The following is a 25,594-nucleotide window of genomic DNA, read 5'->3' as shown; positions in this document are numbered from 1 at the left end:
CGACTTCGGCCTCGACTCCGAGTCCTTACCGGAGTGATGACGAGATCCATGCCTTCGCTTCTCATGCTTTTTCTTCGCTGACCTCGAAGCATGACCAGAAGACGACTTCGAAGGCGACGCCGTGCGGGACTTCGACCTAGACTTCGACCTCGACTTCGACCTCGCCCTACTCGAACGCGATCTCGAAGTCTTCTTCTCTATTCTACCTTGTAACTTTGCCACCAGAAGTTTTGCTTCCCTCTCTCGAAGTGCCTTCGGATTCATCTTCTTACATGAAGAACAGCCTTTGACATCGTGGTCCGAACTCAGGCACCAGATTCAATCTTCATGCGGGTCCGTAATCGACATCATCTTGCCGCACGCCCCACAAGGCTTGAACCCGGTCTTCTTAGACGACATCCTCAGCGAGAAACAAAGAAGCAAGAAACCAAACAGAGAAAAACAGTAACAAAGTTACCAACAGCTACAGATGTTCCCCAAAACCGTTAGCGTCGACGACGCGGAAAAAAGGGAACTGATGTCATCACGCCGGCGTAGGCCTATTATGGAGTCGGTGACGTCAGCGGAGCCGCGCGCGATGTCATGCGTTCCTGTGACGTTGTCCACGCCGGCGAGCTGCAAAGAATTTTCTGAACATTGCTGACGCAGGGGGATATTCACAAGGTGAGGAATCCACTGGCAGATGTATCCATCAGAAGGGAGCGTTAACCAACTGTAACAAATGGTGTGGAATCACCATGCGGCCAATTTTGAGTAAAGCCCTGGCAAAAGTCAATATACAGCACATTTCTGCTGCAATGGACAAGCAGCTAAGAAAAGAACATGATTGGTTCGGCCATGATAGAGGGTTGTATTGATAATATTTTTACTCAGCATACAAAACATCATAGAGCAGTTCACGCAAGTACAGGGATCCACTTAATTGATTTTGACAGTACTCACTGTAACAGCCCCTAGTGCATACCGAGAACCTATGTCATATCATAGTAGATAGTTATCATTAAGAGCTTCTATGATAATTTTACCTGCAAGGTGGGAGATAGTGAGTATAGATTTGAAATCAAGACTGGTGTGTGACACGGATATGTGATGTCAGCGCCTTGACTATATGGATGATTTACCTTTGCTCTCTTATACACACCAATAAACAACAAAATGCCAATACTGTCTCACTTTTTCCTTTTGAATTGTCAAACCATAAGGATTACACACTATGGTTCATTAACACAACAATGTCTGAATAAATCTTTTGTTTTATTATTAAGTTTTTCAAACAAGGACTATTGGTTGTTATTTCACCAATTCACTATACATTACAAGACCTCCTATACATGTATACATTTACACAATATTTACAAAAAACTTTATATACAATATCAACAATATCAAAACCGATTTATACATTCAAAAACAATCATACCCTCATCCATTCACAGCCATTCATATCATCATACACACACACTGGAATTGAAATATTCACAGTAAGCCATAAACAATAAATTCCTATCAATAATTAAACGTATTTGGCGAAAGTTTTTCGAACTTCCTGGTTGGTCTTTCCAATATAGATAAGTCTGCATGGGCATCTAATACTGTATACGACATACCTTGATCTGCAATTAGTGAATGCAGTGGTTCCCCGCCTCCTGTGAATCCTAATGGGAACAGCAGCCACACATTGACAAGTAAGCATTAGCGGCCAAGCAGCCCGTCTATAGTCTCTTTTGTAACATGAAGTGAGTCTCAAATTATCCACCTTTTCCACAGGGCTGGCTGTACTCGTGATTTCCCCTTCCACCTCCCTGTTTACAAGTAAGTTCATCCACACATAGCAGTAAGTTGGCTTCAGAAGGATGACACTGTACACTGGGTATTGATTGGCTGTAATTTGTTATACAGATTGATGTATCTATTGGATATTTTTTTGCCCCGACGGGTGATTTCGTTAACACCAGTCAGCTCTAGAAACTGTGATGTATTCCTATAGGTTCTGTATCGATCCCCCTATTCCTGACCCTGTTCTGGTTAACAAGTTAACTAGCAGCCATCCCATGATGCAGAAACCGTTATCTGATGAAGCCACACCACGGCACAGGAACGTGTTATCTGATTAGGTCATAACGCTTGCCATCTAATTAGACAAGCAATATTCCTCCAGCCCCTGATAAGGCATACGGAGTTCTCAAAACAAATCAAACCTATGACAACCTGGGAAAAACCCTGCGGCCATTGTTTTGATTTCACCGAGAACTTCAGCAAAAGAATGTGCTAACGACCAGCTCGTATGACATCCTTATTGACGTATCTATGTCCATCCTTATGTCAATCTCGGCACCTTACAGGTATAAATATTACCGGTATTGCCTTAAGCAAACACACGCGGTGGTGACGAGATCGGAGCAGCCAGACTTGCCGAAGCCCAGAGCAGAGCAGACCCCGCTGGCGCAGCCCTGCCTTCCTGACGCGCTGAGACCGAGAAGCTGCTTTCTCCTGCCGAGAAATCCAGCTCCGGCGCTTTCGAGCAGCCCTCGCAGGCAGCTTGGAATATTGAGACCAGAGACGAGAGATACCATCCCTCATTCATCCTAAATTCCAGGTACAGAACTGAATAACCCCTTGCAGAGAATTCTTGAGTCAGTCAGTTGGCAAAACAAACTTAACTTAAACTGCTACTTTCTATTCCCGCCCACGTATTAGGCTTAGGTCAGGTACACTGGGGTAGGCATAGTTAGAAACACCAGTTGAGTACGATTAGTCAAATGTATATGTGTATGTATCTATTTTATCCATTTTAAACCACCTTATGGCTTAGAAACCATATAAATGTTTTTACAGTATTATTTTATACTTCTGCTTTTATTGTATGCACTTTACTTAACCATAAGTATTGCGATAATATCGATCCATTTCTCTTGTATGAGAAAAGAGACTGATCAATAAATACCATCTTTTATTGAACACGCCCGTCTCTTCCTTTTCTCTACAATCTGGTGAGACTAAGAATGCACGTACTGACTGAGTAAAATAAGTTGTCTTTTGTTTTCACACGACTCTAGAGATACACTCTTGATTAGGGGAGAGCAAAGTTGTCATGTTCTATGGTTGTCAGAAACTAAATCCCTTCTTGTCTATCCAGGGAGGTTCAACTCCTCCTTGCCTATTCGAGAAAGTTTCTAGTGAACTCTGAGCTAGCTGGCAAACCCAAAACTTTAAGTCTAATATCGACAATAGAAGACCTAGTTAACGTCTGGTCTAGGCCTATACTATTGAAGGTATTATTCCAATGCGCAGAGCCTATTGGGATAATAGGAACTACACTACATGGCGCCCAAACGTTTGGAAAGGCGATAAAACTAACGCAAGACATTAGAGTAACTCAGTCGTGCTTTTTCACTCAGACCCCTTTTTTCCCATAATACTCCAAAGACGTCTGGAGTGGGTGAAAGGTAATATCCACCAAACCTCGCAGGAGGAAACTCCTATGTATGGTTCTTGGTTTAGTCAACGTTGAAGGATACACTGTTCCAAAATATTGTGCATCTAATCTTTGTTTCCATAAGAAACCTGATCTGCAAACAAACGGAATAACCTTCCTGTCGGTAAAATGGTAGACAGTGATGAAGAAAGAGAGACAGCTAGATTAGCAGCTGAACTAGTAGCAGCTGATAATACTATGCAAGACGCAGACCCGGATATAATACTCATCCCGGTCAACGTAAGAAAATCTATAACTTTAAAACTTATAGAAAATGGACTGACACCTAGTGGTGGCACAGTCATATTCGTAATAGAGGCACACGAATATCGGCAGGAGGTATTCTATTCATGGATACACTTTCCAGCAGCAAACGCTGTAACAAAGCACTTCCACTATTACAAAACAGAGGATCCTCCTAATGAGTACACTCCTTTCGAGGAGGTGGAAGTACCACTCAAATTTCAAGAGCACCTGCTCTTGTTTAAAGGCGCCCTAAAACATAATAATCACATCACCAGGCTCGGTCCATTAGGTAGACCAGGAGCAACGTGGCCGGTCCTAGCCGGATACACACCACATCCAGACATCGAAAGAATGTCTGCAGCAGATCTTTTAATACAACTAAAACAATTAATAAAAGTACATAGACAATTAGTCCAATATGTAATGCGGACTTCAACAATCCAACCAGCAATTAAAATTCCACAGCTGACCCCTCATCAGGGGAACACAAATAAAATTACACCACAGAACATACAATCCTGCCTAGGTAAAGTACCAGCTAAACGGGAACAAATACCATTCTGGTTAGCACAAAAAATCACCCAAATAGAGGCGGTGTTTCCAAACACCACCCCGTTGGAAAAACACAGGATTCTGACTATCTGTCTTCCAATGGGAATCGCACCACACGTGGAGGACTGTGACACTTGGGGTACAGTCTTTGCTTCCATTTACACAAAAACGCATGGGGTTCCATCCATCTCGGTAATACCAGATGTGCTAAAACAAATTCAAGATGAATACGGTCCAGAACCCGCTTTAACTCTTGGTATGAAATTACTGAAAGACTTCAAGCAGGTCTCGGCTATATTACTAGCCAATATAAAGGGAGAAGCAGCAAACGTGGCGATCCGCCAAAGGTTAAAAGAGACAGATATAGCAGACCAACCAGCTGAAATTGCCAGAATTATAGAAAAATCCTATGAGGAACTAGGTAGAGATAGTTTAGGTGGAATACCAGTAAAACCCCGACTGATTGAAAGTCCTGAAAAAGTATTTTTTAATAATAATTTAACATCACAAAAAAAGAGCTGGGATGGAAACAAACAATCCAATCCTAAAGAAAAGAAATTCCAGTCCAGAGGAAGGTCTCCTCGGCGGAGAGAAAGATCTCCAAACCAAGGACACAGGTCTCCCCAAAGTGAGCCCTCTGGGAAAAGATACAACCTTAGAAATAGGGATAATATTAAGAAGCCTGATAGATATCAAGAAATTGATACACGCCCCTCTCAATCTTTTCAGACTTCCTTGCAGAAATCGGAAAGAAGAGGACGATCAGAACAAAGAGAAGAGCACGCCAAGTCCAAAGACAAGGAACCTGCTCATCTAAAAAAGAAATTACAATTTCCAACAAGCATTTACAATGCAACGGTCTCGCCTTTTGAAAAGTTAGAGCTATTGGCATTGTAAATGACAACATTTTTATTTATGTTTTGTTTTTGAAAACAGATAAATAAAAGGCATTGTCATGTACAATGCCAATAGCTTAATCTCTCGCAAATGCGAGAGCTATTGCATTGAAGTAGAGAGAAAAGAGGTGCAGATGAGGTAAAGAGATGAGGCTCATACATAGGAAGAGCGAGGGAGAAGTAGAGAATGGTGAAATAGGGAGAGAGAGACAGAGGTAAGACAGGTGTATTAAACGAGCGAGACATTGGAAGCAGAGAGAGTGAACGGAAACAGTGAAGGGGATAGAAAGAGAGATGAAAGCAAAGGGAGTGATAGATGGAGCAGAAGAGGCAGAGAGAGCATTGTAGAGAGAAAGAAATAAAATAATGGGAAAACGTGAGGGAAAGAGGACATCAATAAATAGAGAGACATAGAAGGCCAATAGGTGAGGTAAGAGAGAGGCTAATGCAAGCAAACACTCAGGATGTGGTAAACCAATGTGTGCTTCCCAAATTATAACACGAGTAGAAAACTCATGGCTGTGCAAACATCATGCTTGACTCAGACAGACTGCCTGTAGCAAGGGTAAGAAACAATGCAGCCACCCTGCATAGGCAATAATGCAGGTGAGCACCAAGCAAGATCAGCAGATATGCCACACCATGAAGGGTTTAAAAACACACTAACCATCCACTGCACATGAATATATCCAATTTTTGTACAACTAAACAATCTGTTGCAGCCGGGCTCATAGATCGGAAGAGTGGACAGGACATCCCTTGCAGGTGAGCACAAGCATTCCCTGGCAGCGAAAACATGCACTAGGAGCATGGACAAACCATTTGTAGCAGGCAAGCACCATAACAGTTCAAACTGAATGACATCACAGAAGATGTGCATTTAAGGCGAGGGGAAGACTGCAGTGAGGGGCCAGAGAACATCTTCCAGGGCTGTGAACATTCTCAGCTTAAAAACGGAACTGCTGTGCACGGAGACTTTATTTGGGCTAGGTGTATAGGGCACACAGAACTCTTCGACCCTGCATCTCCAGCATGAGCACCGTACAAAGAGGGTGAGTGTATGAATGATAGAAGTGGCAGAGACATATCAATCCATCAGGAGTTGGTAAAGCACAACTACGCACCGGTCAGGGTCTGAAGGCACTGGGTCACCCCCTCATATGAGCTAAATGACGGGTACAGACAGGCCATGCCAATGTTAATTGTGAATTTGTGCATCATGTCTGGGGCTTGTGTGGATATGCACATACAGCATGTAACCGATGGATCAAAGTAAGATCGCCCACAAGGATGGGGATGAGAGCAAGCACAATGTAGGTAAAAAATCTTTATCTGAGCAGTTAAGTATAACCATTGGAATTTAGAAAATAGGTTAAGGAGGACGACAAATGTAAGTCAATTCATCAAGGCATTTGTCACAATTATAAAACCAGAAAAGAGCTAGGATTATAAAGTCCATGGCATCGAGGAAATACATTCTTACACAGCTAAAAACTAAAAACACATTCAACAACAATTGGTGCTTACCTCCTCTGAATCCCGCTTGGATCTTCCTTCCCTGATTTTCATTGTAATATTCCAGATGAAAGATTTTCTTCTCGAATGTATGCGACTGTGCAGAGTTTGGGGGACAGACAAGGCACATACACACAGTCCCCAAGCGCAATTTTTGACAGAGGGAGACCGAGACAGAAACAGGCAAAAAAGGTTATGGTTACCCTCTCACTATGAAAACCGATGAGAGAATAGAATCCGCGTGCACCGCACTATCCCCTGTTGAAGATCAGTCCAGGATGATAGAGACGAAAAGAAGCAAGGGAAACACGGCACAACTCCCTAGCTCCTAATAAGCAGCCCAGATACACACGGCAAGCAGACAGACAGACAGACACGAAAAGAGCCCTGAAAGCAGCGAATCTTAATCCAAAACCACCCTAAAAGTAACACAGTGACATACTGCACAGTGCGATCTGTAGACCCGGAATCTGATTTGGGAGTGAGGAAGCATGCTCAGTGATATTTTTGTTCGCAGCCCTCAGAGCCGGCTGATTACCAAGATGCTGTTTATATGTGCATGCTCAGACGAGACATGAGACTGCCTGGGAAAGGTGGATGTAGTGAATACGGTGCAGCGAGTCCCACGTGCGAGGCACAATAAATGTAGCAGAGTGACAGAAACAGGCCTCAAGCCCAAAGGCAATTTGTAGTGGGTCCCTAAAAATTGACCCTGCCACCAAACACAGCACCTCCCCCGCTACCGGCCCACGCTCGCCACAACAGAAATGTAGTCTCCTATACCCCTGCCCCGGCCCCTATCCCCACTCCCACACATAAAATAATGCCTTTACCCCCGTATCCATGGGATCCCTTTTCTCTGACTCCCAAGTCGCAGGGATTTCTAAACTCAAAGTTGAGGTTTTGAAACATGCGCATGGGAAACAGAAGAACTCTTCTACGAACTCAGACTACCCGTCCCCAAGCTCCCACCAGAAAGCAGGACTTTCTCTCTCACTCACCTTTCCTTTTGTTGGCTTGAACGTCATTTGTACTGTCAGAAAGGGCCGGGAACAGAGATATCGCTAGCCCTCAGTTTCAGCTACCGTAAACAGCACTCCACGTCGCGCAGAATGTATGTCAACTTGCCAGCCACGGAGCGTGAAGGGATAAGTAGTTCTAGCGGTCTCCTTCTGTCAGTGTCCGAGAAGGCAAGTAAAAAGCGGGAGTGTAATAAATAACAAGCGTCCTGCAGAATTTCGGGGATCGGGACCTAATTACGCGGCTATTCTAGTCACAAAAATAGTAGAACACAATACATGCATTTAATTATAATAAACAAATCCGGTACAGTCAAAGTTTCTTGTTTTCTGAAACACATTGCGGCGCGTAAATAAAACAATTATAGATGTTTTCTCTACTGAACAAGACAAAGCAGTTTGGGGAGCTTCTTATGCGCTGTGAGTTAAACCCCTAAAGAGGCATCGAAGCGCATTAGTGCTTTGCAATTATAGGGGAATTCATGCGGTCCGATGTTTTGGAATAGATTAGAGAGAGTTTCAGGAAAAAATGCAGGGGAAATTCATTTCCTGATTGACTCGGATTGAAGAAAAACATTGATTCAGCCTGCTCTTTCCTGCAAAATCGGTTGAAAAAATATACTTTCCTGAAGGAGCCTCCTCGGTCACCTGATGCAACAATGAAGAACTCAGTGGGATTTAAAGGAACATTGGGCAAAAAGTCAAAACAGATAAGTTCGTAAGTGTTCGAAAACAATGTGACTCCTCGTTGTAAAACGTCAATTATTATTTAACAGTTTTTATTTTATTTTATTTTACCTTAACAGTGGAGCACAGTGCCCAAGCATCAATCGGTACCAGGGTACTCGCCGTAAAGGAGGAGAGCCAAAGATATGCAAGAGAGTTGTACAAACTAGCGGAGGCGTGTCTGAGAAGCGGGCAAGGTCTGGCTGTCAGCAACACAGAAAAGGGACAAACAGGCAACTTCCAGGCACGCATGAGAATGAAGGCGGTCCTTTCGTGTAACGATCGTCATGAAAGTGGTGCATCTTGTCTTGTGCTCGCCGGTTTAATTCTACGTCAAAACTGAAATGAAGCACTTATATACCCAGGTATTGTAAATGTCCGTGTAATTTTCTAATTATTGATTCTGTTGTTCAATGTAAATTTCAAGCAAACTTACAACATGTAGCAAATGCAACATGTTTTTGTTCTTGCTCATAAATTCACATTAATTGCATTAAACAGATAAACGTCGCAACGTTTGCTTTTTTACCGGTAGATCTGTATTGACTGGGCTTGGTATCTAGTTCTTCCAAGATGGTGGCTTTTGTAGCGTCCTTTCAGTTCCGATGTAAGCCAATCGGAAGGAGCACAAACGAAAGGGGTGTGTGAAAGGGGGTAGACGCACTCTCCAATGAGTGTGCAAACCTTATTTGCATATAGCCGAAGAGCATTTTGGGAATGTAGGAATTCGCTTAAAACGCGATATCTTAATACGAATTATGTGTATATACTTTTATAGGACAATTTCTTTTGTCCATAATTTTAACTCTGCCCAGAAATCATTTATATATCTGATAAGTACTCCCTCTAACATTACTAGTTTCCTAAACATGAGCGATATATACAAAATTGGACATCTCTACATTCGACATCGAAGAGATAGAGGAGCACAGAGCGGAGCATGGAGAGGCAGGTAGGGTAAGGACCCGGAGAGAGCCTTAGCGAGAGGGAGGACAGTAAACTTCAGATGGGGAGGTGAGAGAGGCGGAGGGAACTAGGCATGGCTGCGAGATATTGCAGGTTCATTCATTGAAGGACGTGCACATTCTCTTTGAAGAGAGCGGATGTGTGCGCGCTCACGAGGTCAAATCTCCAGCAGAAGAAGCTCGTAACAGTAACAGTCTGCTGTCCACATTCCCCTACATTCCCAAGAAAGTGGCGACATAAGTTGTCTCCCTAGACAGCAAAAGCTTCGCTTTTGCTTTCGTCTAGGCGAGACCTAAAAAAGAAGGTAGCCAGTATTAAAGTAGTTAACAATGCCGAGAATACTGAGGACACAACTGAAAAACGGAGAATGGGCTCAGACAATGCTAGACAGCGCAGCAGAAGTGAGCATAGCTCGCAAAGTCCTTATGAATCATCTGGAGACAGTGGACACGAATGAATATCTTCAAGTGGAAACTGCAGACACCAGAGTTAGCAAACCTCACAAAATATATGAAATAACATTACGTATAGAGGGGGATAAGACTAGAAAAATAAGGGGACTATTTTGGGATAATCTCTCCAAGGGCTATGACATCCTTCTAGCTGAAAAAGACTGGCCACCAGAGTTTGTCAGGGACTGCCCTCATGGCGAAGAAATAATTATGCCTGCCTTCTCAAATCATATCCCAATTCATAAAAAATACACACTTGCCAGAAAGTGGGCAGTAGCTCATGCTCCTGCTTTATATAAAAATCACGTAGGATGGGATGAGGACTCTCCTCCTCACAAAATCCAGTTAAAAACACAACCTACTGCACAAAGACAGTACCCAATTAAGCAAGAAGCTAAAAAACAGGTAAAAGAAATCCTAGATCAATTAGAATACCAGAGGGTGATTGAAACTTGCACCTCACAAATGAACAACCCTTTGTTTCCGGTTTCCAAACCAGACAATACATATCGTCTAGTTTTGGATTACAGACACCTTAACTCATGTTGCAAAACTTTTGCAGTGCAAAACTCGCATAGTGCTGCACTAATGAATAACATAGTGCGCAAAAAATACAAAACAACATTAGACATCTCTAATGGATTCTGTTGTCAGAATATAGCACCAGAGAGCAGATATTTATCCGCGTTCTCAATAAATGGCGCTCAAAAACAATTCTGTCGGTTACCCCAGGGGTTCAAGAACAGCCCAGGATTATTCTCAGCGAGAGTAACAGAGTTACTACAAACATATGATGACGAAGCATTATCTTATGTCGACGACATATACCTAACAGATGATGACTTGGATACTCACTTGAAGAGAGTGAACACCATAATACTTGGGTTCGCAGCAGAGGGTTACAAATTCAACTTTAAAAAATCTAGAATTGCCCATCTAACAGTCCTGTTCTTAGGATATGAATTATCAAGTGAAGGCAAAAGCCTGGCTGACAATTTCCTAGAGAAATGTGCCGTACTCCAAGCACCTAGAACACTAAAAAACCTACAGTCAATTCTAGGCTTCCTAAATTTCGGAAGAACATACATTGCAAATTACGCAGAAAGGGTCAAGCCCCTTTATGATCTAATAAAACCAGATTTTAAAAGAACCAATTGGACTCAAATACACACAGAAATTCTGAGATCCTTACAAACTGACATGTTAATAAAAACAAAATTAGAAACACGTGATAACACACGCAATCTTGTGATTCGAGTCATCCCAGGAAGATGCGGATTCACATACCTGACCTCTAATGAGGGAGAAAAGGTACCAATTGCATTCAACTCACACTTGTACACAGAAGCTGAAAAGAAGTTCAGCATTAAAGAAAACATTGTTCATGCAGTTCAAACCGCAATAGCTAGAGAAAAAGATAAAGCTGACGGTAGACGTATTACAGTCAGAACAGCAGAATCAGCCTTTGAGGCATTAACAACACCGTGTAATTTACCAACAACAGCATTGAATCCGGAATGGATACAATGGGTGAATTCAATTACAACGGACAAAGTAAAGTACTACTTTGATCCAGAATTAAAAGAATTGAAAAATCTAGAATATGAAAGAACATTCCCTCTGCCAATCGACATTCTGCCCTTACGACAATACGCCTGTGTAATCTATACAGACGGACATGCTCAACCATCCGTTTGGGGAGAACAAGCATACAACCCCACATGTGAGATTACAAAAGAAGTGTGGCGCGGAGGTAAACTAAGACCTCTATTAACAAAAACACCCTCAGTAGAAACTAATTCAGAACAACAGACTGAAATAATAGCATTGAAAATGGCGCTAGATAATGCAGATCGCGAATTCCCGACACTTATAGTGTCCGATTCATATTACTGCGTCAAATCATATAACAACGATTTGCAGACATGGATTCAAAACGGTTACAAAGATGACACAGGTGCAACAATAAAGCAAAAACTGCTTTGGGAACAAATAGTTCTGTTACAAAAAGAACTACCAAAGACTCACGTGATACATACACTGATTCATCAACGTGATGGCGTTCACGTTGCAGGGAATTCATTGGCTGAGACAGCCACAGCGGTAGCAACTAAATCGGCTTCCGTAGCTAGAAAAAAGCGTACAGTGAAATACATTGACGGTGAAACAGTGCTGGCGGTGAAAACGTCATCAAAAGGCGACTGCTCAGCGCTACCGATCAACTATCCACTCAATTATACATACATAATCGATGCAAACTCCGTCACTTTTGCTCGAATCCCTGGAGTGGGGGATAGAGTAATTCCAAACAAGGACAGGAGAACATTGTTAATAGCAGACGCACATATGGGCGAGGGTCTCAGACACCTCAAACTAAAAGATTCTCTGGAAGAATTACAATCAGTGTACTGGTGGCCAGGCATGAGCCTGCAGCATCACATTTTTGTAAAAAAATGCCCGGACTGCAACAGAGATCGCAGTGGCGAGAGAAACGGTATACTACCGTGGCGTTTCACTCCAGAAAGGATCAACAGTAAAAAGCAAAGCGTCCGATTAACATATACAGGCTAGTTTCCACTTATAATGTAGATCCCCAGCATTTCGGCTGACGTCTGGACTGTTATACAAAGATTTGCGAGTCTAAATGGCATATACGCTAGGAGCATGCTACGTTTGACCAATGTTTTCACTTTAGCCCTCAAGCCTGTGGGGAAACATGGCTAAATGAGCATAGCACAGCGGGATTCTTCTCACTTCCTTCCTGAGGGATACGGGATGGTGTAAAGAAAAAACCAAGGCATAAAGCTATCTATAACGGAAAGGATATTAGGTTCGGGAGCTGGGTGGGTCAAACATCTAATAAGTGTCCAACGTAGTCTAAACAACCTGCCAAGAAATTCTCTGAAGGGATTCAGTCCGTACGAATTATTGTTTGGAACTAGGATGTTAGTCTTAGATCTTGACAGTCAGACTTCAGTGGTGAAGGAAAAATGCTTTGATATCAAAGATCGTTTGGCTATTTTGCAGGACTTAAACAAAACAAGAAAAGACCTGAGCAACATAAAGTTGAAACAGCAGCCAACAACCACTGAAGAACCACCACCTGTCCCAGCAAGACCTGTCTGGATTCCAAAAGTCGGGGATCTAGTCAGAGAAAAGATCGCGGTAAAGAAGGAATTTGGGCCTTCTTACAGAAAAGCAGTTCCTGTCTTGTCTATCAACGGGACAAGATCAGTTGTACTACCGCCGCTTGCTGGTAAAAAGGAGAACCGAGTTGTAGCCATCGACCTGGTAAAACCACAATCATGTGGCCGATAACAAACAGTAGGCCAAGAGGACTCCCGATAAGTAGTAGAACACCAAGGTTTGCTACCAATACAGAGGTCCTAACTAAGAGGCTAATCACATTCGAAACGCCTACAGAAGAACAACAAGGACTGTGCAACAATGCAATGGAACTTAAACCTCTGACAACCCAAATAAAAACATTTAGTAAAGACACACGAACCTACAATGAAGTAACAAACGAATATGCAAGAAACAGTAATCCTGAAGCAATTGGAACAATTGACAGAACTGCATCCGGCTACTTCATAAACTTCGATGATTCCTCTGAAGACCTCAGTGAATCAAAAACACAGCCATCAACAAAAACCTTTAAAGATAAAGCTAAAGAACTTTTGAAACAACTGAAAGAAACCTATCTGATTTCTCCATGGATTGAATTTTGGGTGGGCTTTGGTGCATTTATCCTCATACTTTGGCTCATCATGGTACTAACTTTGGGACGCTTCATTGAGGGAAAATATGCTAAAATGGACACAGCAAGTCAGAAAATCAACTTGATCCTCAAACCACACACATCTTCACGCGTCGAGAAAAGAGAACTTTCTTCAGTCAACTTCACAGCCAATCCTATACCGGGTGGGGTAGCATGGGATAATACTGACTACGAAATTTATGGTCCGGTCGAAATCCTGAAATATCCACACCAAATCAAGATCTCATTGAGTGACTTTGTAAAACCAAGCTCATTTGCTGATGATTGGGACTTTGAAAGTATAAATAATATGATGTCTGACTTGGTGATGTCTGCTAAATTTACCAAACATGATTATTTGCAGGGTTCGACTAATTATGATAGTATGTACTGTTACAACCACTATGGTAACCATTTTTTACATAAATCGGCACAACCTAGAAATATTTTAAATTATAATCAATGGGAACATTGTGCAACCCCTCCAAAAGGAAGCTCAAGAACCTTTTATGACAAATATTCATACTTTTCAGGGTTCAACACAAGCAATGCTGAAACATTTTATTTCAAATTGTCAAATAAGATAGGAACAAAAACCATGCTTACAAACACGAAATTGATATATTCAGACTCATTTTTTGAAAAAATGATTACTTTTGGTTTTGATTATTGGGACAAAAATGTTGAAGTAAAAAGTGGTTGGGGTACAAAAGAATGGCAAGTACAAGGTATAGAATCATTGTTTAGAGCCTGCATGATCCCAGAACAAATTATATTTTTGAATGACACTGTTCAACAAACCACCTGTCTTGGCTTAGCCAAAATCAAAGACTTAAATAAACCATCTATTCCAAAGCCAACTATGAACAGCAATAGCTCTACAGATGAAGCGATAGACAGAACACATCCTGATTGGAAACAATGGTTAATCTGGCCCACAGATACTAATACCTGTCAAGACAGATTCCTGAACAAAACATAGGGGTTCACATTGACCAGGCCAGACCCTAGATATTCCCAAAGACAACACCCAGGGATAATAACCACCTACAGTGTGGGCAAACTCTGCCTTCAATGGCTACAAACTTCCACACTGACAGAAATTAAGCAACACCTAACTTTACTTACTGATGGTGCTGACTTGCGTGATTTCATTATGGGACCACGCAAACAGCGTCAAAAACGCTTCATAGCAGCCTCTGTATATGGAGCTTACAAGGAGGCCTGGAAGGTTACTCAAATTGAGACAGCAGAAAGTATACGGGAAATTGACAGTATTAATTTGGAAAAATCACTTTCTGTAGTGGACAATGGGTTAATGACTCTGTCCTCCAGAATTTTTTCTTTGGACAGCATTGTGTCTTCAGCAATCGACATAATATCGCAAGACTTACTGTTGTTACAACACGGTCAGTCTCAATTGCGTTCTATTGTACAGCTTGGCTGGACGTTACAAAATCTGCGTTCAGGCTATGTGCCTTGGCGTTTAATCAACACAACGTCACTATTCAATATCTTTAACCTTACTGATAAACAAATCAGTATGGCACAAAAGGGTGCTGATTATACAATCCTGAGCATTGAGAAACTCGAGAGATTACCAGTGACAATGTCAGAACGACCTGTCAGTGAATGGATAATACATGGGATAATTAATATTCCAATATCAACCTTCAGGTTTCAATACTGCCAAAAATATATACAGGCTGGCATGTATGAAAAATTGGGAAAAGGGTACATTAAGACAACATGGAACTTGCCCTATTCACATGCATGTGTCAGTAATAAAGGACAGAAAGTGTTTCTTAGTGGCAATAATTGTGCGATGTCACTAAGCGGTACACTTCTGTGTAATGGAATTAGTTTGCATGGAGCCTGTGAAGGGAACTCAAATAACCTTTCATGTCACCAGCTAGGCACACCTGCAACAGAGATAGAACCATTTTTTCAAAGACTCTATAATGGGAATTACATTCTAATTGTGGACCGCAGATGTTGTAGTCTTATGCCCGGGACTCCTTATCTCGTAACTACGACTGCGAAGGTCAAGTGCTGTGGACGCTTATTGTTCCCCAGCTCCTTTCCAGACAGGGAGGCAAGGGCTTGGCCTAACTTGAAAATTACTTCTATTCGAATAGATACTTTAAGCAGAATGAAAACAGTGCTTCTTCAGACGCCGACCAGGCTCACGTCATCAAAAGAAACGTATGATCTCCTAGTCGCAAGGACGACTGCAGAGATTCACTCATTGTTATCAACTAATTCCCCCATACATTTCGCAGAAATCCTGAATGAAATCTTAAATATTTCTGATACCAGTGGAGTCTCAAAAGTATTTAAGACAGTATTTTCGATGGCATTAACACCATTCAAAGCCATACTGGGTATTTTTCCAGATTTCGTCCATTCGATTTTTGGCGGACTTCCCCTCATTTTGGGACTAATTGCAGGAATCCTATTCTTAGTCCTTATATTTCGTTATGGCAAACCATGTCACAGACAAAACACCTGCGACAAGGTAAGAAACAATCCGAGCCATTGGATACCGGGACCGGATATCAAAAATCCTGGGACTATCCCGGCTTAGAGACCTGAACATGACTTGGTTTCTTTCATTTCGACCAATGTGGCATCGATGTGTTTTACCTGTATTAAGGTGCTTGCTGTGCGGAGAAGAATGCGTGTTGGACACCTGTCTGACGCTACGATCGGATGCGCCTATGGATGCAGAAACATTGTTGGGTCCGATAAAGGCTCATGCTTTGTGCTGCCCTCAACGGCTACCAATCCTGATGACGGCATTCGTGGAAACTTCACCACTACGATTAAGGGGTAGTGAAGTTCAAGATGAAAGCAGCATCGATCAGGTACGACCTTCTGTCAGCAATACTAATCAAAACGTCAATGGAGACAATCATGCGCACGAATGCATGGTTACACCTTTTTCCGAGTTAGTGGAACTCTCCCAGGAAGCTGTTGACAGCTTTTTCGACAGTCTAAATGATATGATGTTCTCACCGGAGCAGAAATAGAGACTTTTGAGCAAGCTAGCACACGGCGTTCCCAACACCCTGAATTTGGTCTTCAACTTTAATAATAAAGTAACATGAACAATTTTCCCTCCAGTTCACGGAGAGCAATTTTTTCAGCAGCCCCAAAATATTTTTACGATTTTTCGGGACACTTATCTTCTGCTTAAAGTAAGAACTATTCTTAGAGAACAAAAATTTCTACTTTTAGAAACTTTATAGACATTAGCTGCCCGCTGGTATGTTCATAATTATTTTTATTCTGTGATGAAATGGTCTCGAACTTTTCTTCTGTATTAAGAGACATTTCATGTGTAATTCTCATATTCAAATTAGTAATAATGTATACATATGCGTGATTAATTTAGCATTATTCTACAGCTTGAGTGCATATAGTACATGTGACTATTTTTTTCCGTATATTACATAATTTCGAAATGCATTATATGTATTTTGGGGTGGTAAGGTATACACGATACTCTACAGTATGTTTTACTATGCCTAGATTCGTACATATGGCCATAGTTAGCGTGGAGTGGGTGTGATGTATTCCTATAGGTTCTGTATCGATCCCCCTATTTCTGACCCTGTTCTGGTTAACAAGTTAACTAGCAGCCATCCCATGATGCAGAAACCGTTATCTGATGAAGCCACACCACGGCACAGGAACGTGTTATCTGATTAGGTCATTACGCTTGCCATCTAATTAGACAAGCAATATTCCTCCAGCCCCTGATAAGGCATACGGAGTTCTCAAAACAAATCAAACCTATGACAACCTGGGAAAAACCCTGCGGCCATTGTTTTGATTTCACCGAGAACTTCAGCAAAAGAATGTGCTAACGACCAGCTCGTATGACATCCTTATTGACGTATCTATGTCCATCCTTACGTCAATCTCGGCACCTTACAGGTATAAATATTACCGGTATTGCCTTAAGCAAACACACGCGGTGGTGACGAGATCGGAGCAGCCAGACTTGCCGAAGCCCAGAGCAGAGCAGACCCCGCTGGCGCAGCCCCGCCGTCCTGACGCGCTGAGAACGAGAAGCTGCTTTCTCCTGCCGAGAAATCCAGCTCCGGCGCTTTCGAGCAGCCCTCGCAGGCAGCTTGGAATATCGAGACCAGAGACGAGAGATACCATCCCTCATTCATCCTAAATTCCAGGTACAGAACTGAATAACCCCTTGCAGAGAATTCTTGAGTCAGTCACTTGGCAAAACAAACTTAACTTAAACTGCTACTTTCTATTCCCGCCCACGTATTAGGCTTAGGTCAGGTACACTGGGGTAGGCGTAGTTAGAAACACCAGTTGAGTACGATTAGTCAAATGTATATGTGTATGTATCTATTTTATCCATTTTAAACCACCTTATGGCTTAGAAACCATATAAATGTTTTTACAGTATTATTTTATACTTCTGCTTTTATTGTATGCACTTTACTTAACCATAAGTATTGCGATAATATCGATCCATTTCTCTTGTATGAGAAAAGAGACTGATCAATAAATACCATCTTTTATTGAACACGCCCGTCTCTTCCTTTTCTCTACAATCTGGTGAGACTAAGAATGCACGTACTGACTGAGTAAAATAAGTTGTCTTTTGTTTTCACACGACTCTAGAGATACACTCTTGATTAGGGGAGAGCAAAGTTGTCATGTTCTATGGTTGTCAGAAACTAAATCCCTTCTTGTCTATCCAGGGAGGTTCAACTCCTCCTTGCCTATTCGAGAAAGTTTCTAGTGAACTCTGAGCTAGCTGGCAAACCCAAAACTTTAAGTCTAATATCGACAATAGAAGACCTAGTTAACGTCTGGTCTAGGCCTATACTATTGAAGGTATTATTCCAATGCGCAGAGCCTATTGGGATAATAGGAACTACACTACAAAACCTTAGAGGTAAGATAAGGAAGCTTGAGTAATGGAGACTGTGAGCAAGGTTACCATCATTTTCTGTCCTGACCCTAAAAGAAGGTTTTGTTCTCCTTTTTCTTTTACAGCTTTTTGGTCCTGATGAGAACTCCGCGAATGTTGTGAGTTCGAAACGCGTAGACAATTTATGCCATCCAAACAAAGGAGTAATCAAAAAACTTTCGCCAAATAAGTTTAATTATTGATAGGAATTTATTGTTTATGGCTTACTGTGAATATTCCAATTCCAGTGTGTGTGTATGATGATATGAATGGCTGTGAATGGATGAGGGTATGATTGTTTTTGAATTTATAAATCGGTTTTGATATTGTTGATATTGTATATAAAGTTTTTTGTAAATATTGTGTAAATGTATACATGTATAGGAGGTCTTGTAATGTATAGTGAATTGGTGAAATAACAACCAATAATCCTTGTTTGAAAAACTTAATAATAAAACAAAAGATTTATTCAGACATTGTGGTGTTAATGAACCATAGTGCGTAATCCTTATGGTTTGACAATTCAAAAGGAAAAATTGAGACAGTATTGGCATTTTGTTGTTTATTAGTATTTCGTGGCTCTGCCTTGCTGTTGGGGGCCCAGACCCAGTGGTGGTTTTTGCTCTTATACACACCAGCATAGGCAGGAGAAGACGTCTCACCTCATCTTCTATGCATAGTAAGTAGGACTGAAGAGCAACAAAGAACTAGTTACTTACCTGAACACTATGGTTCTCCAGTATTATCTTTCATAGATTCACATGCTTGTATCTTCCCCCGTCGTCATGGTGGGAGTCTCCCGGTAAATGATAACCATAGCAGTAGAAGAAAAAACTGCCTGGAAGCCATAGAGTAGTGAAACCACTAGGCAACCTCTCCTCCTCATTATGTGGCCCAAACTACAGCCAATCAGCTGCCTGCACCAGCCTACACCATTCCCAGCAGAGCCACCATACCTCAGATTTCCAACAGCCCAAGAGTGAGCTATGCAGGAAACCAGAGATAAAAAGGTGGTCTACCTAATAGAAACGGGGAGGTGGGGTGGCGCATGTGAATCTATGAAAGATAATACTGGAGAACCATAGTGTACAGGTAAGTAACTAGTTCTTTCTCCAGTATTCAATCTTTCATAGATTCACATGCTTGTATCAGAGTAGATAGCAGTCCTTGTAGTTAGAGCGTTTCTAGGCTAGACCCCTTTCTTTTCTCGGGGCTGTGGGCCATAAATTCCTTTTAGAACAAAGAACTCAATACGAATCAAAAGGTACAAACAATCAAAATGTGTTATTACAGTTATTAGCGTAAAAAGAAAAACACATTATATAGAAAGAATCAGCAGAATAAAATTCATAAACATGTACATTATTTAAAGAGATGTCGCAGAACTGCCTGTCCCACTGCCGCATCTGCTTTCCATTCCGTGTCCAGACAGTAATGTTTGGTGAATGTATGAACATTTGACCGGGTTGCTGCTCTGCATATGTCTGGAAGGGGTACTCCTGCTAGCAATGCAGAAGACGTCGCCATCTTCCGTGTATCATGGGCACGGACTTTCATGTCGAGAGGCCTTCCTGCTTTCTCTTGACAGAAGACAATGGCGGATGCAATCCATCTGGCGATGGAGGAACGTGAAAGGGTCAGACCTTTTCTGGGCCCGAGTAAGCGACAAACAGTTGGTTTGATTTGCGAAAGTTTTTAGTCTTCTCAATGTAGAACTTTAGGCATCTACCAATGTCTAAAGTATGTAGAGCTTTTTCAGCCGCAGTAGAAGGATTTTTAAAATATGTAGGCAAGATCACCGGTTCATTCAGATGAAAAGAAGAGGGTATTTTAGGCCCTTGCGGAGCAGTAGAAGAATTTCCTGTAAGGACAGCATACGGAAAGAAATTTTCTTTATGTATTTGTTCAGATCTCTGAGGTCCAGCACCTGCCTCCATTTTGATGATTGCCTTTTCCTTATAAGGAAGAAGTGCGAATAAAAACCTGTTCCCCACTGGTCTGATGGGACTTCCTGTATCGCTCCTTTCAGTATGAGTGATAAGAACTCTGCTTTGAGAGCTGTCAGATGCTGGTGAACTCTGCAGAGAGGTGGACGATTTGGAGGCCTTTGTGAGAATTCCAGGGTGTGTCCCTGTGTAATGATGTCTAATACCCATCTGTCTGATGTTATGGACTGCCAATGTGGGAGAAACTGAGAGAGGTAGTGGAACTGGTCGATCTGAAGCGGTATTGGAGGCGCCTGAGGAGGTGTGTATCACTTACAACGCAACTTTTACGTCGTAATGCTGTTACAACGCAGCTATTACAACGCAGGATCCATTACATCGGATGCCATTACAACGCATGGCATTACATCGCAGATGCTATTACAACGCATACCATTACATTGTAAGTATTGGTAAGTATATAATTTTTTTTTATTTTATTTAATATTATATAATTGATTTAATTATTATTAATTATAAATAAAAATAAATAAAAATATTTATTTATGTTTTTAAATATTATAAATTAAATTTATTAATTTAAGTAATTTTTTTAATAAGTATGAGTATAGGAGTATATGTTTTGGTGTACAGAGGTATATGTTTTGGGGTGTTTGGGTATTTTTATGTTTTAGGGCAGGGTTTGGGTTTTGGGGTACAGGGGTGTTTTTAGGTTTCAGGGTAGGGTTTGGGTTTTGGGGTACAGGGGTGTTTTTAGGTTTCAGGGCTAGGTTTGGGTTTTGGGGTACAGGGGTGTTTTTAGGTTTCAGGGTAGGGTTTGGGTTTTGGGGTACAGGGGTGTTTTTAGGTTTCAGGGTAGGGTTTGGGTTTTGGGGTACAGGGGTGTTTTTAGGTTTCAGGGTAGGGTTTGGGTTTTGGGGTACAAGGGTGTTTTTAGGTTTCAGGGTAGGGTTTGGGTTTTGGGGTACAGGGGTGTTTTTAGGTTTCAGGGTAGGGTTTGGGTTTTGGGGTACAGGGGTGTTTTTAGGTTTCAGGGTAGGGTTTGGGTTTTGGGGTACAGGGGTGTTTTTAGGTTTCAGGGTAGGGTTTGGGTTTTGAGGTACAGGGGTGTTTTTAGGTTTCAGGGTAGGGTTTGGGTTTTGGGGTACAGGGGTGTTTTTAGGTTTCAGGATTGGGTTTGTGCTTAGGGCTAATTAAATTATATTTACCATTTATAAATTAATTAAAATATATTTATTAAATTAAATTAAATAAATTATATTAATTACATTTTTAATTAAATTAATTAAATACATTATTTTAATTAATTTAATTTCATTACAATTTTAAACATATTTAAATTAAAATAATTTCATTATATTAATTAATTAAAATTAATTACAATTTTTATTAAAAATAAATTAAATAAATAGATTTAAATTTATTAAATTAAATTAATTACTATTTTAAAATGTATTTTAATTAAATTAAATAAATTAAATTAATTAAATTAACTTAATTACATTTTTTTAAAAGTATACTTACCTATACTTACGATGTAATGCCATGCGTTGTAATAGCATCTGCGATGTAATGCCATGCGTTGTAATGGCATCCGATGTAATGGATCCTGCGTTGTAAAAATTCCGATGTAACGGAATGCGTTGTAAAAATCAGCGTTATAGTGACACCAATCCCCTGAGGAACATCACTGTCTGCGACCAGAGTCTTGCTTCCCTCTGGCGGCGGACTTTCTTCTTCCTTGTTGTTGGAAAGAAGTGTTCAAGGATATTGCTGGTTGGAGGAGTACTGACGGTATCCGTGTTGATTGTAAGGTTGGTACCGATTAGATTGGTAAGAGAAACGTTGCTGTTGAAAGTGTCCTCTGGATCCTCGGCCACGAAAGGACTGATAACGGCTTTGCTGTAATGATCCCAAGGATCTAGCAGTATCAGTATCTGCTTTTATCCCTTGCAACGCCTCATCAATCTGCTTACCAAAGAAGCTTTCGCCATCAAATGGCATGTCCAAGATTTTAGACTGGACCTCCGGTCGAAATGATGTAGCTTTGAGCCATCCTTGCCTCCGTAGGGCTACCGCCCCAGCCATCTGGCGGAAAGCTATAGACGCTATATCCATTGCCACGTCTATGGACTCCGACGCTGCTCTGGCTCCATCCTGTAGGATGGTAGTCGCCTCCTCTTTCTTGTCATCCGGAAGGTGCGACAGGATTGGTGCGATGTCAGACCACATCTGTCTATTAAACCGGCTCAGAAGTGCCATTGCATTGGTTGCTTTGATTGAAGCTGCTGCCATGACTGCAAAGCGTTTACCTATGCCGTCCATTTTCTTGCCCTCCTTATCAGGGGGTGCCACGCATGATGCCATTGGGTTCTTGGAGCGCTTCTGCGCTGCTTGAGTCACGACCGAGTCCGGTCGAGGATGACCAATAAGACATGCTGGAGCCGTCTCTGTAGCGCGGTACTTTTTATCCAGCTTGGGTATAGATGCTGGGACTGAGGCTGGATTCTTCATCAGCTTGAGTCCTTCATCCCAGATATGTTGAATAATTGGAATGGCTCTTACCGACTTCCTGGAGGACTCCTTGAAGTCGTAAAGGAAAAATTCGCTTTCCTTGACTGGCATAGTAAGCTGGAATCTCTTAGCCGCTTTTTCCATCAAATCGTGAGAACTGGCTATGTCCTCTGGTGGAGAGCTTGATTGAGGCAATGGTGACACCGGGGACGTTGGAACAATATATTGGTCCCATTCATCCCCAACCACCTCATCCTGAGGAATTTCCCCTTCCTCCTCTTGGTCGTCCTGATCGGAATCATTTAAGTCATCACAAATTGTAATAACCTTTTGTACCTCCGTCCGAGGAGGAGGAGGTGGCTGAATCAGGGGTGTTTCTTTTGCAGGTTGAGGGACTTTCCCAGTGGCCGCGGAAGCATTATCTTCCGGAAAGCGACGGTAATAGCTGTCAATCATGCTTCTTAGGTCTGATATTAAAGAGACAGGCACTGACATAGCCTCTTCCCGCACAGGCGTATCCACTTCCTCTTCGTCCTCATAGTGAGAAGCCTGGTGAAATGACTCATATCTCATCTGGCCTTTGACCGGCCGATCTGCAAAAGTGAAATGCAACACCATAGGGTCCTTCCTCCTCAGATTCCTGGCAATCCAGAATGGTAGAGGGCAGTAGAGGTGAAATCTTCAGCGTGGAAAACTCTCCTTTTTTGCTCGTCAACGCTCCCGTTGACGGAGCAATCCTCTTTATAGAAATATAGGTTGAAGTTATCTTTGTTGGAGATGGCATCGCCGACGATTTTTTCATTGTCGACGGGGTCGTCGACGGAGCCGTCAACGGAACAATCATCCGCATCGTCGACGGGATGCTCGTCGATGAAGATCTTGCCGTCGACGAAGGTCTGGCACTCACCGTCGACGGAGTCGTCGTCGTCGACGTCGACGCAGCTGTCGTCGTCGAAATTGTCGTCGTCGTCGACGAGATGGTCGTCGTCGAGGTCGTCGACGGCCTCGTCGGTGATCTGACTGGAATTTCAGTAGATTTTGTCGGCGGAAGCAACGACGGAGCCTTCTTTTCTGAGGAAGGCTTGAGAGGAGTTGGAGGGAGAGAAGTAGAAGGTTCACCTTCCTTAGTTTTTCCTGCTTTTTGTTTCCTCACATCTCCCTTTTCCTCAGAGGACCCTCTTTTTTGTTTCTTAGAAGTGTGTCCCTTGGCTTCTCCCTCAGACTCCGAGTCTGGAGATTTCCTTTTCTGAAGCCATAATAAGAGGCGCGCTTCTCTATCCTTCAGTGTTTTGGCAGAGAAGGTCCGGCAATACTTGCAGTCCTTAGGAATATGCTTAGGGTACAGACAGTACAAGCACTCCTTGTGTGGATCCTCAAAAAATATTCTGTACTTGCCACAGGACCTGCAAGCTCTGAAAAGGCTCTTCTTGGAGCTTTCAGACATTCTGAATGAAATAATGCTTGACAAGAAAAGAACAGTACCTGACTTCCAACTGTGAAGGTCAAAAGTTCAGTGAAGACAGAAGAAACTGAGCAGAGCTCAGGGAAATCTGAGGTATGGTGGCTCTGCTGGGAATGGTGTAGGCTGGTGCAGGCAGCTGATTGGCTGTAGTTTGGGCCACATAATGAGGAGGAGAGGTTGCCTAGTGGTTTCACTACTCTATGGCTTCCAGGCAGTTTTTTCTTCTACTGCTATGGTTATCATTTACCGGGAGACTCCCACCATGACGACGGGGAAGATACAAGCATGTGAATCTATGAAAGATTGAATACTGGAGAATAAGAAATCAGACATCATGCCATTCAACATCCCAAACCCTTCGCCAGACAAGGTGGATGGAGAGAATTGAACTGTGAATGAAGAGTTCACCTACCTAGGCAGTACTCTGAGACATGATGGAAAGACAGGCATTGACATCAAGGGCAGAAGGAAACAGGGCAGGAATGCCTTTAGGATGTTGAACAATGTGTGGGGGCCATCTCCGTATAGCACCAACCCCAGGCTGAGGCTTTACCAGAGCTGCATTCGATCCACACTTTTGTATGAACCAGAAAGCTGGTGGATGTTGAAAAGCGGCATCACCAATGTTGCCTTCCACACCAGTAATGTGAGCAGAATCTTGTGTATTTTCTGGCCGCAAACCATCTCCAATCAGGAACTGCTCACCAGATGCAAGCAAGACAGCATGGACACCATCATTATGAGAAGGATATAAATAGGACAGACCATCAGAAAAAAACAAGAGTCCATCAGAAGAACAGGGGTCCACTGGGCCCTGAAAGGTAAACAGAAGCAAAGCAGGCCAACAAGCACTGGGACGCAAACTATGGAAACATAAATAAAGACCCTGAACCACAACTGGGGCACCGTACAGAAACTTCCTCAAGATAAAACTGAGTGGCGGTCCTTCGTTGCTACCCACATGCCAGCTGGCATCGCGAGCAATAGATAGGGATCACTGAAAGCGTGATATACGCATAAATGCTGAAACAGCATTTAATGAAATATTGCATACTGATCATTTGTCCCAGAACATTCACAATGGAGCTCTCTGGACATAAGTTTCAAATACTGTAAT

At 42.2% G+C, this 25,594-nt stretch overlaps 1 protein-coding gene across 3 annotated transcripts in view; it reads right to left on the bottom strand.

Moving 5' to 3' along the window:
* Positions 1-25,594, bottom strand: part of VWA3A (von Willebrand factor A domain containing 3A) — a 528,715-nt gene that overhangs the window by 146,613 nt on the left and 356,508 nt on the right. The window lies entirely within an intron of this gene.

Source organism: Lissotriton helveticus, chromosome 10 (assembly GCF_964261635.1).
Source record: "Lissotriton helveticus chromosome 10, aLisHel1.1, whole genome shotgun sequence".
Taxonomy (NCBI): Eukaryota; Metazoa; Chordata; class Amphibia; order Caudata; family Salamandridae; genus Lissotriton; species Lissotriton helveticus.
This window is presented reverse-complemented; position numbering and strand designations above follow the sequence as displayed.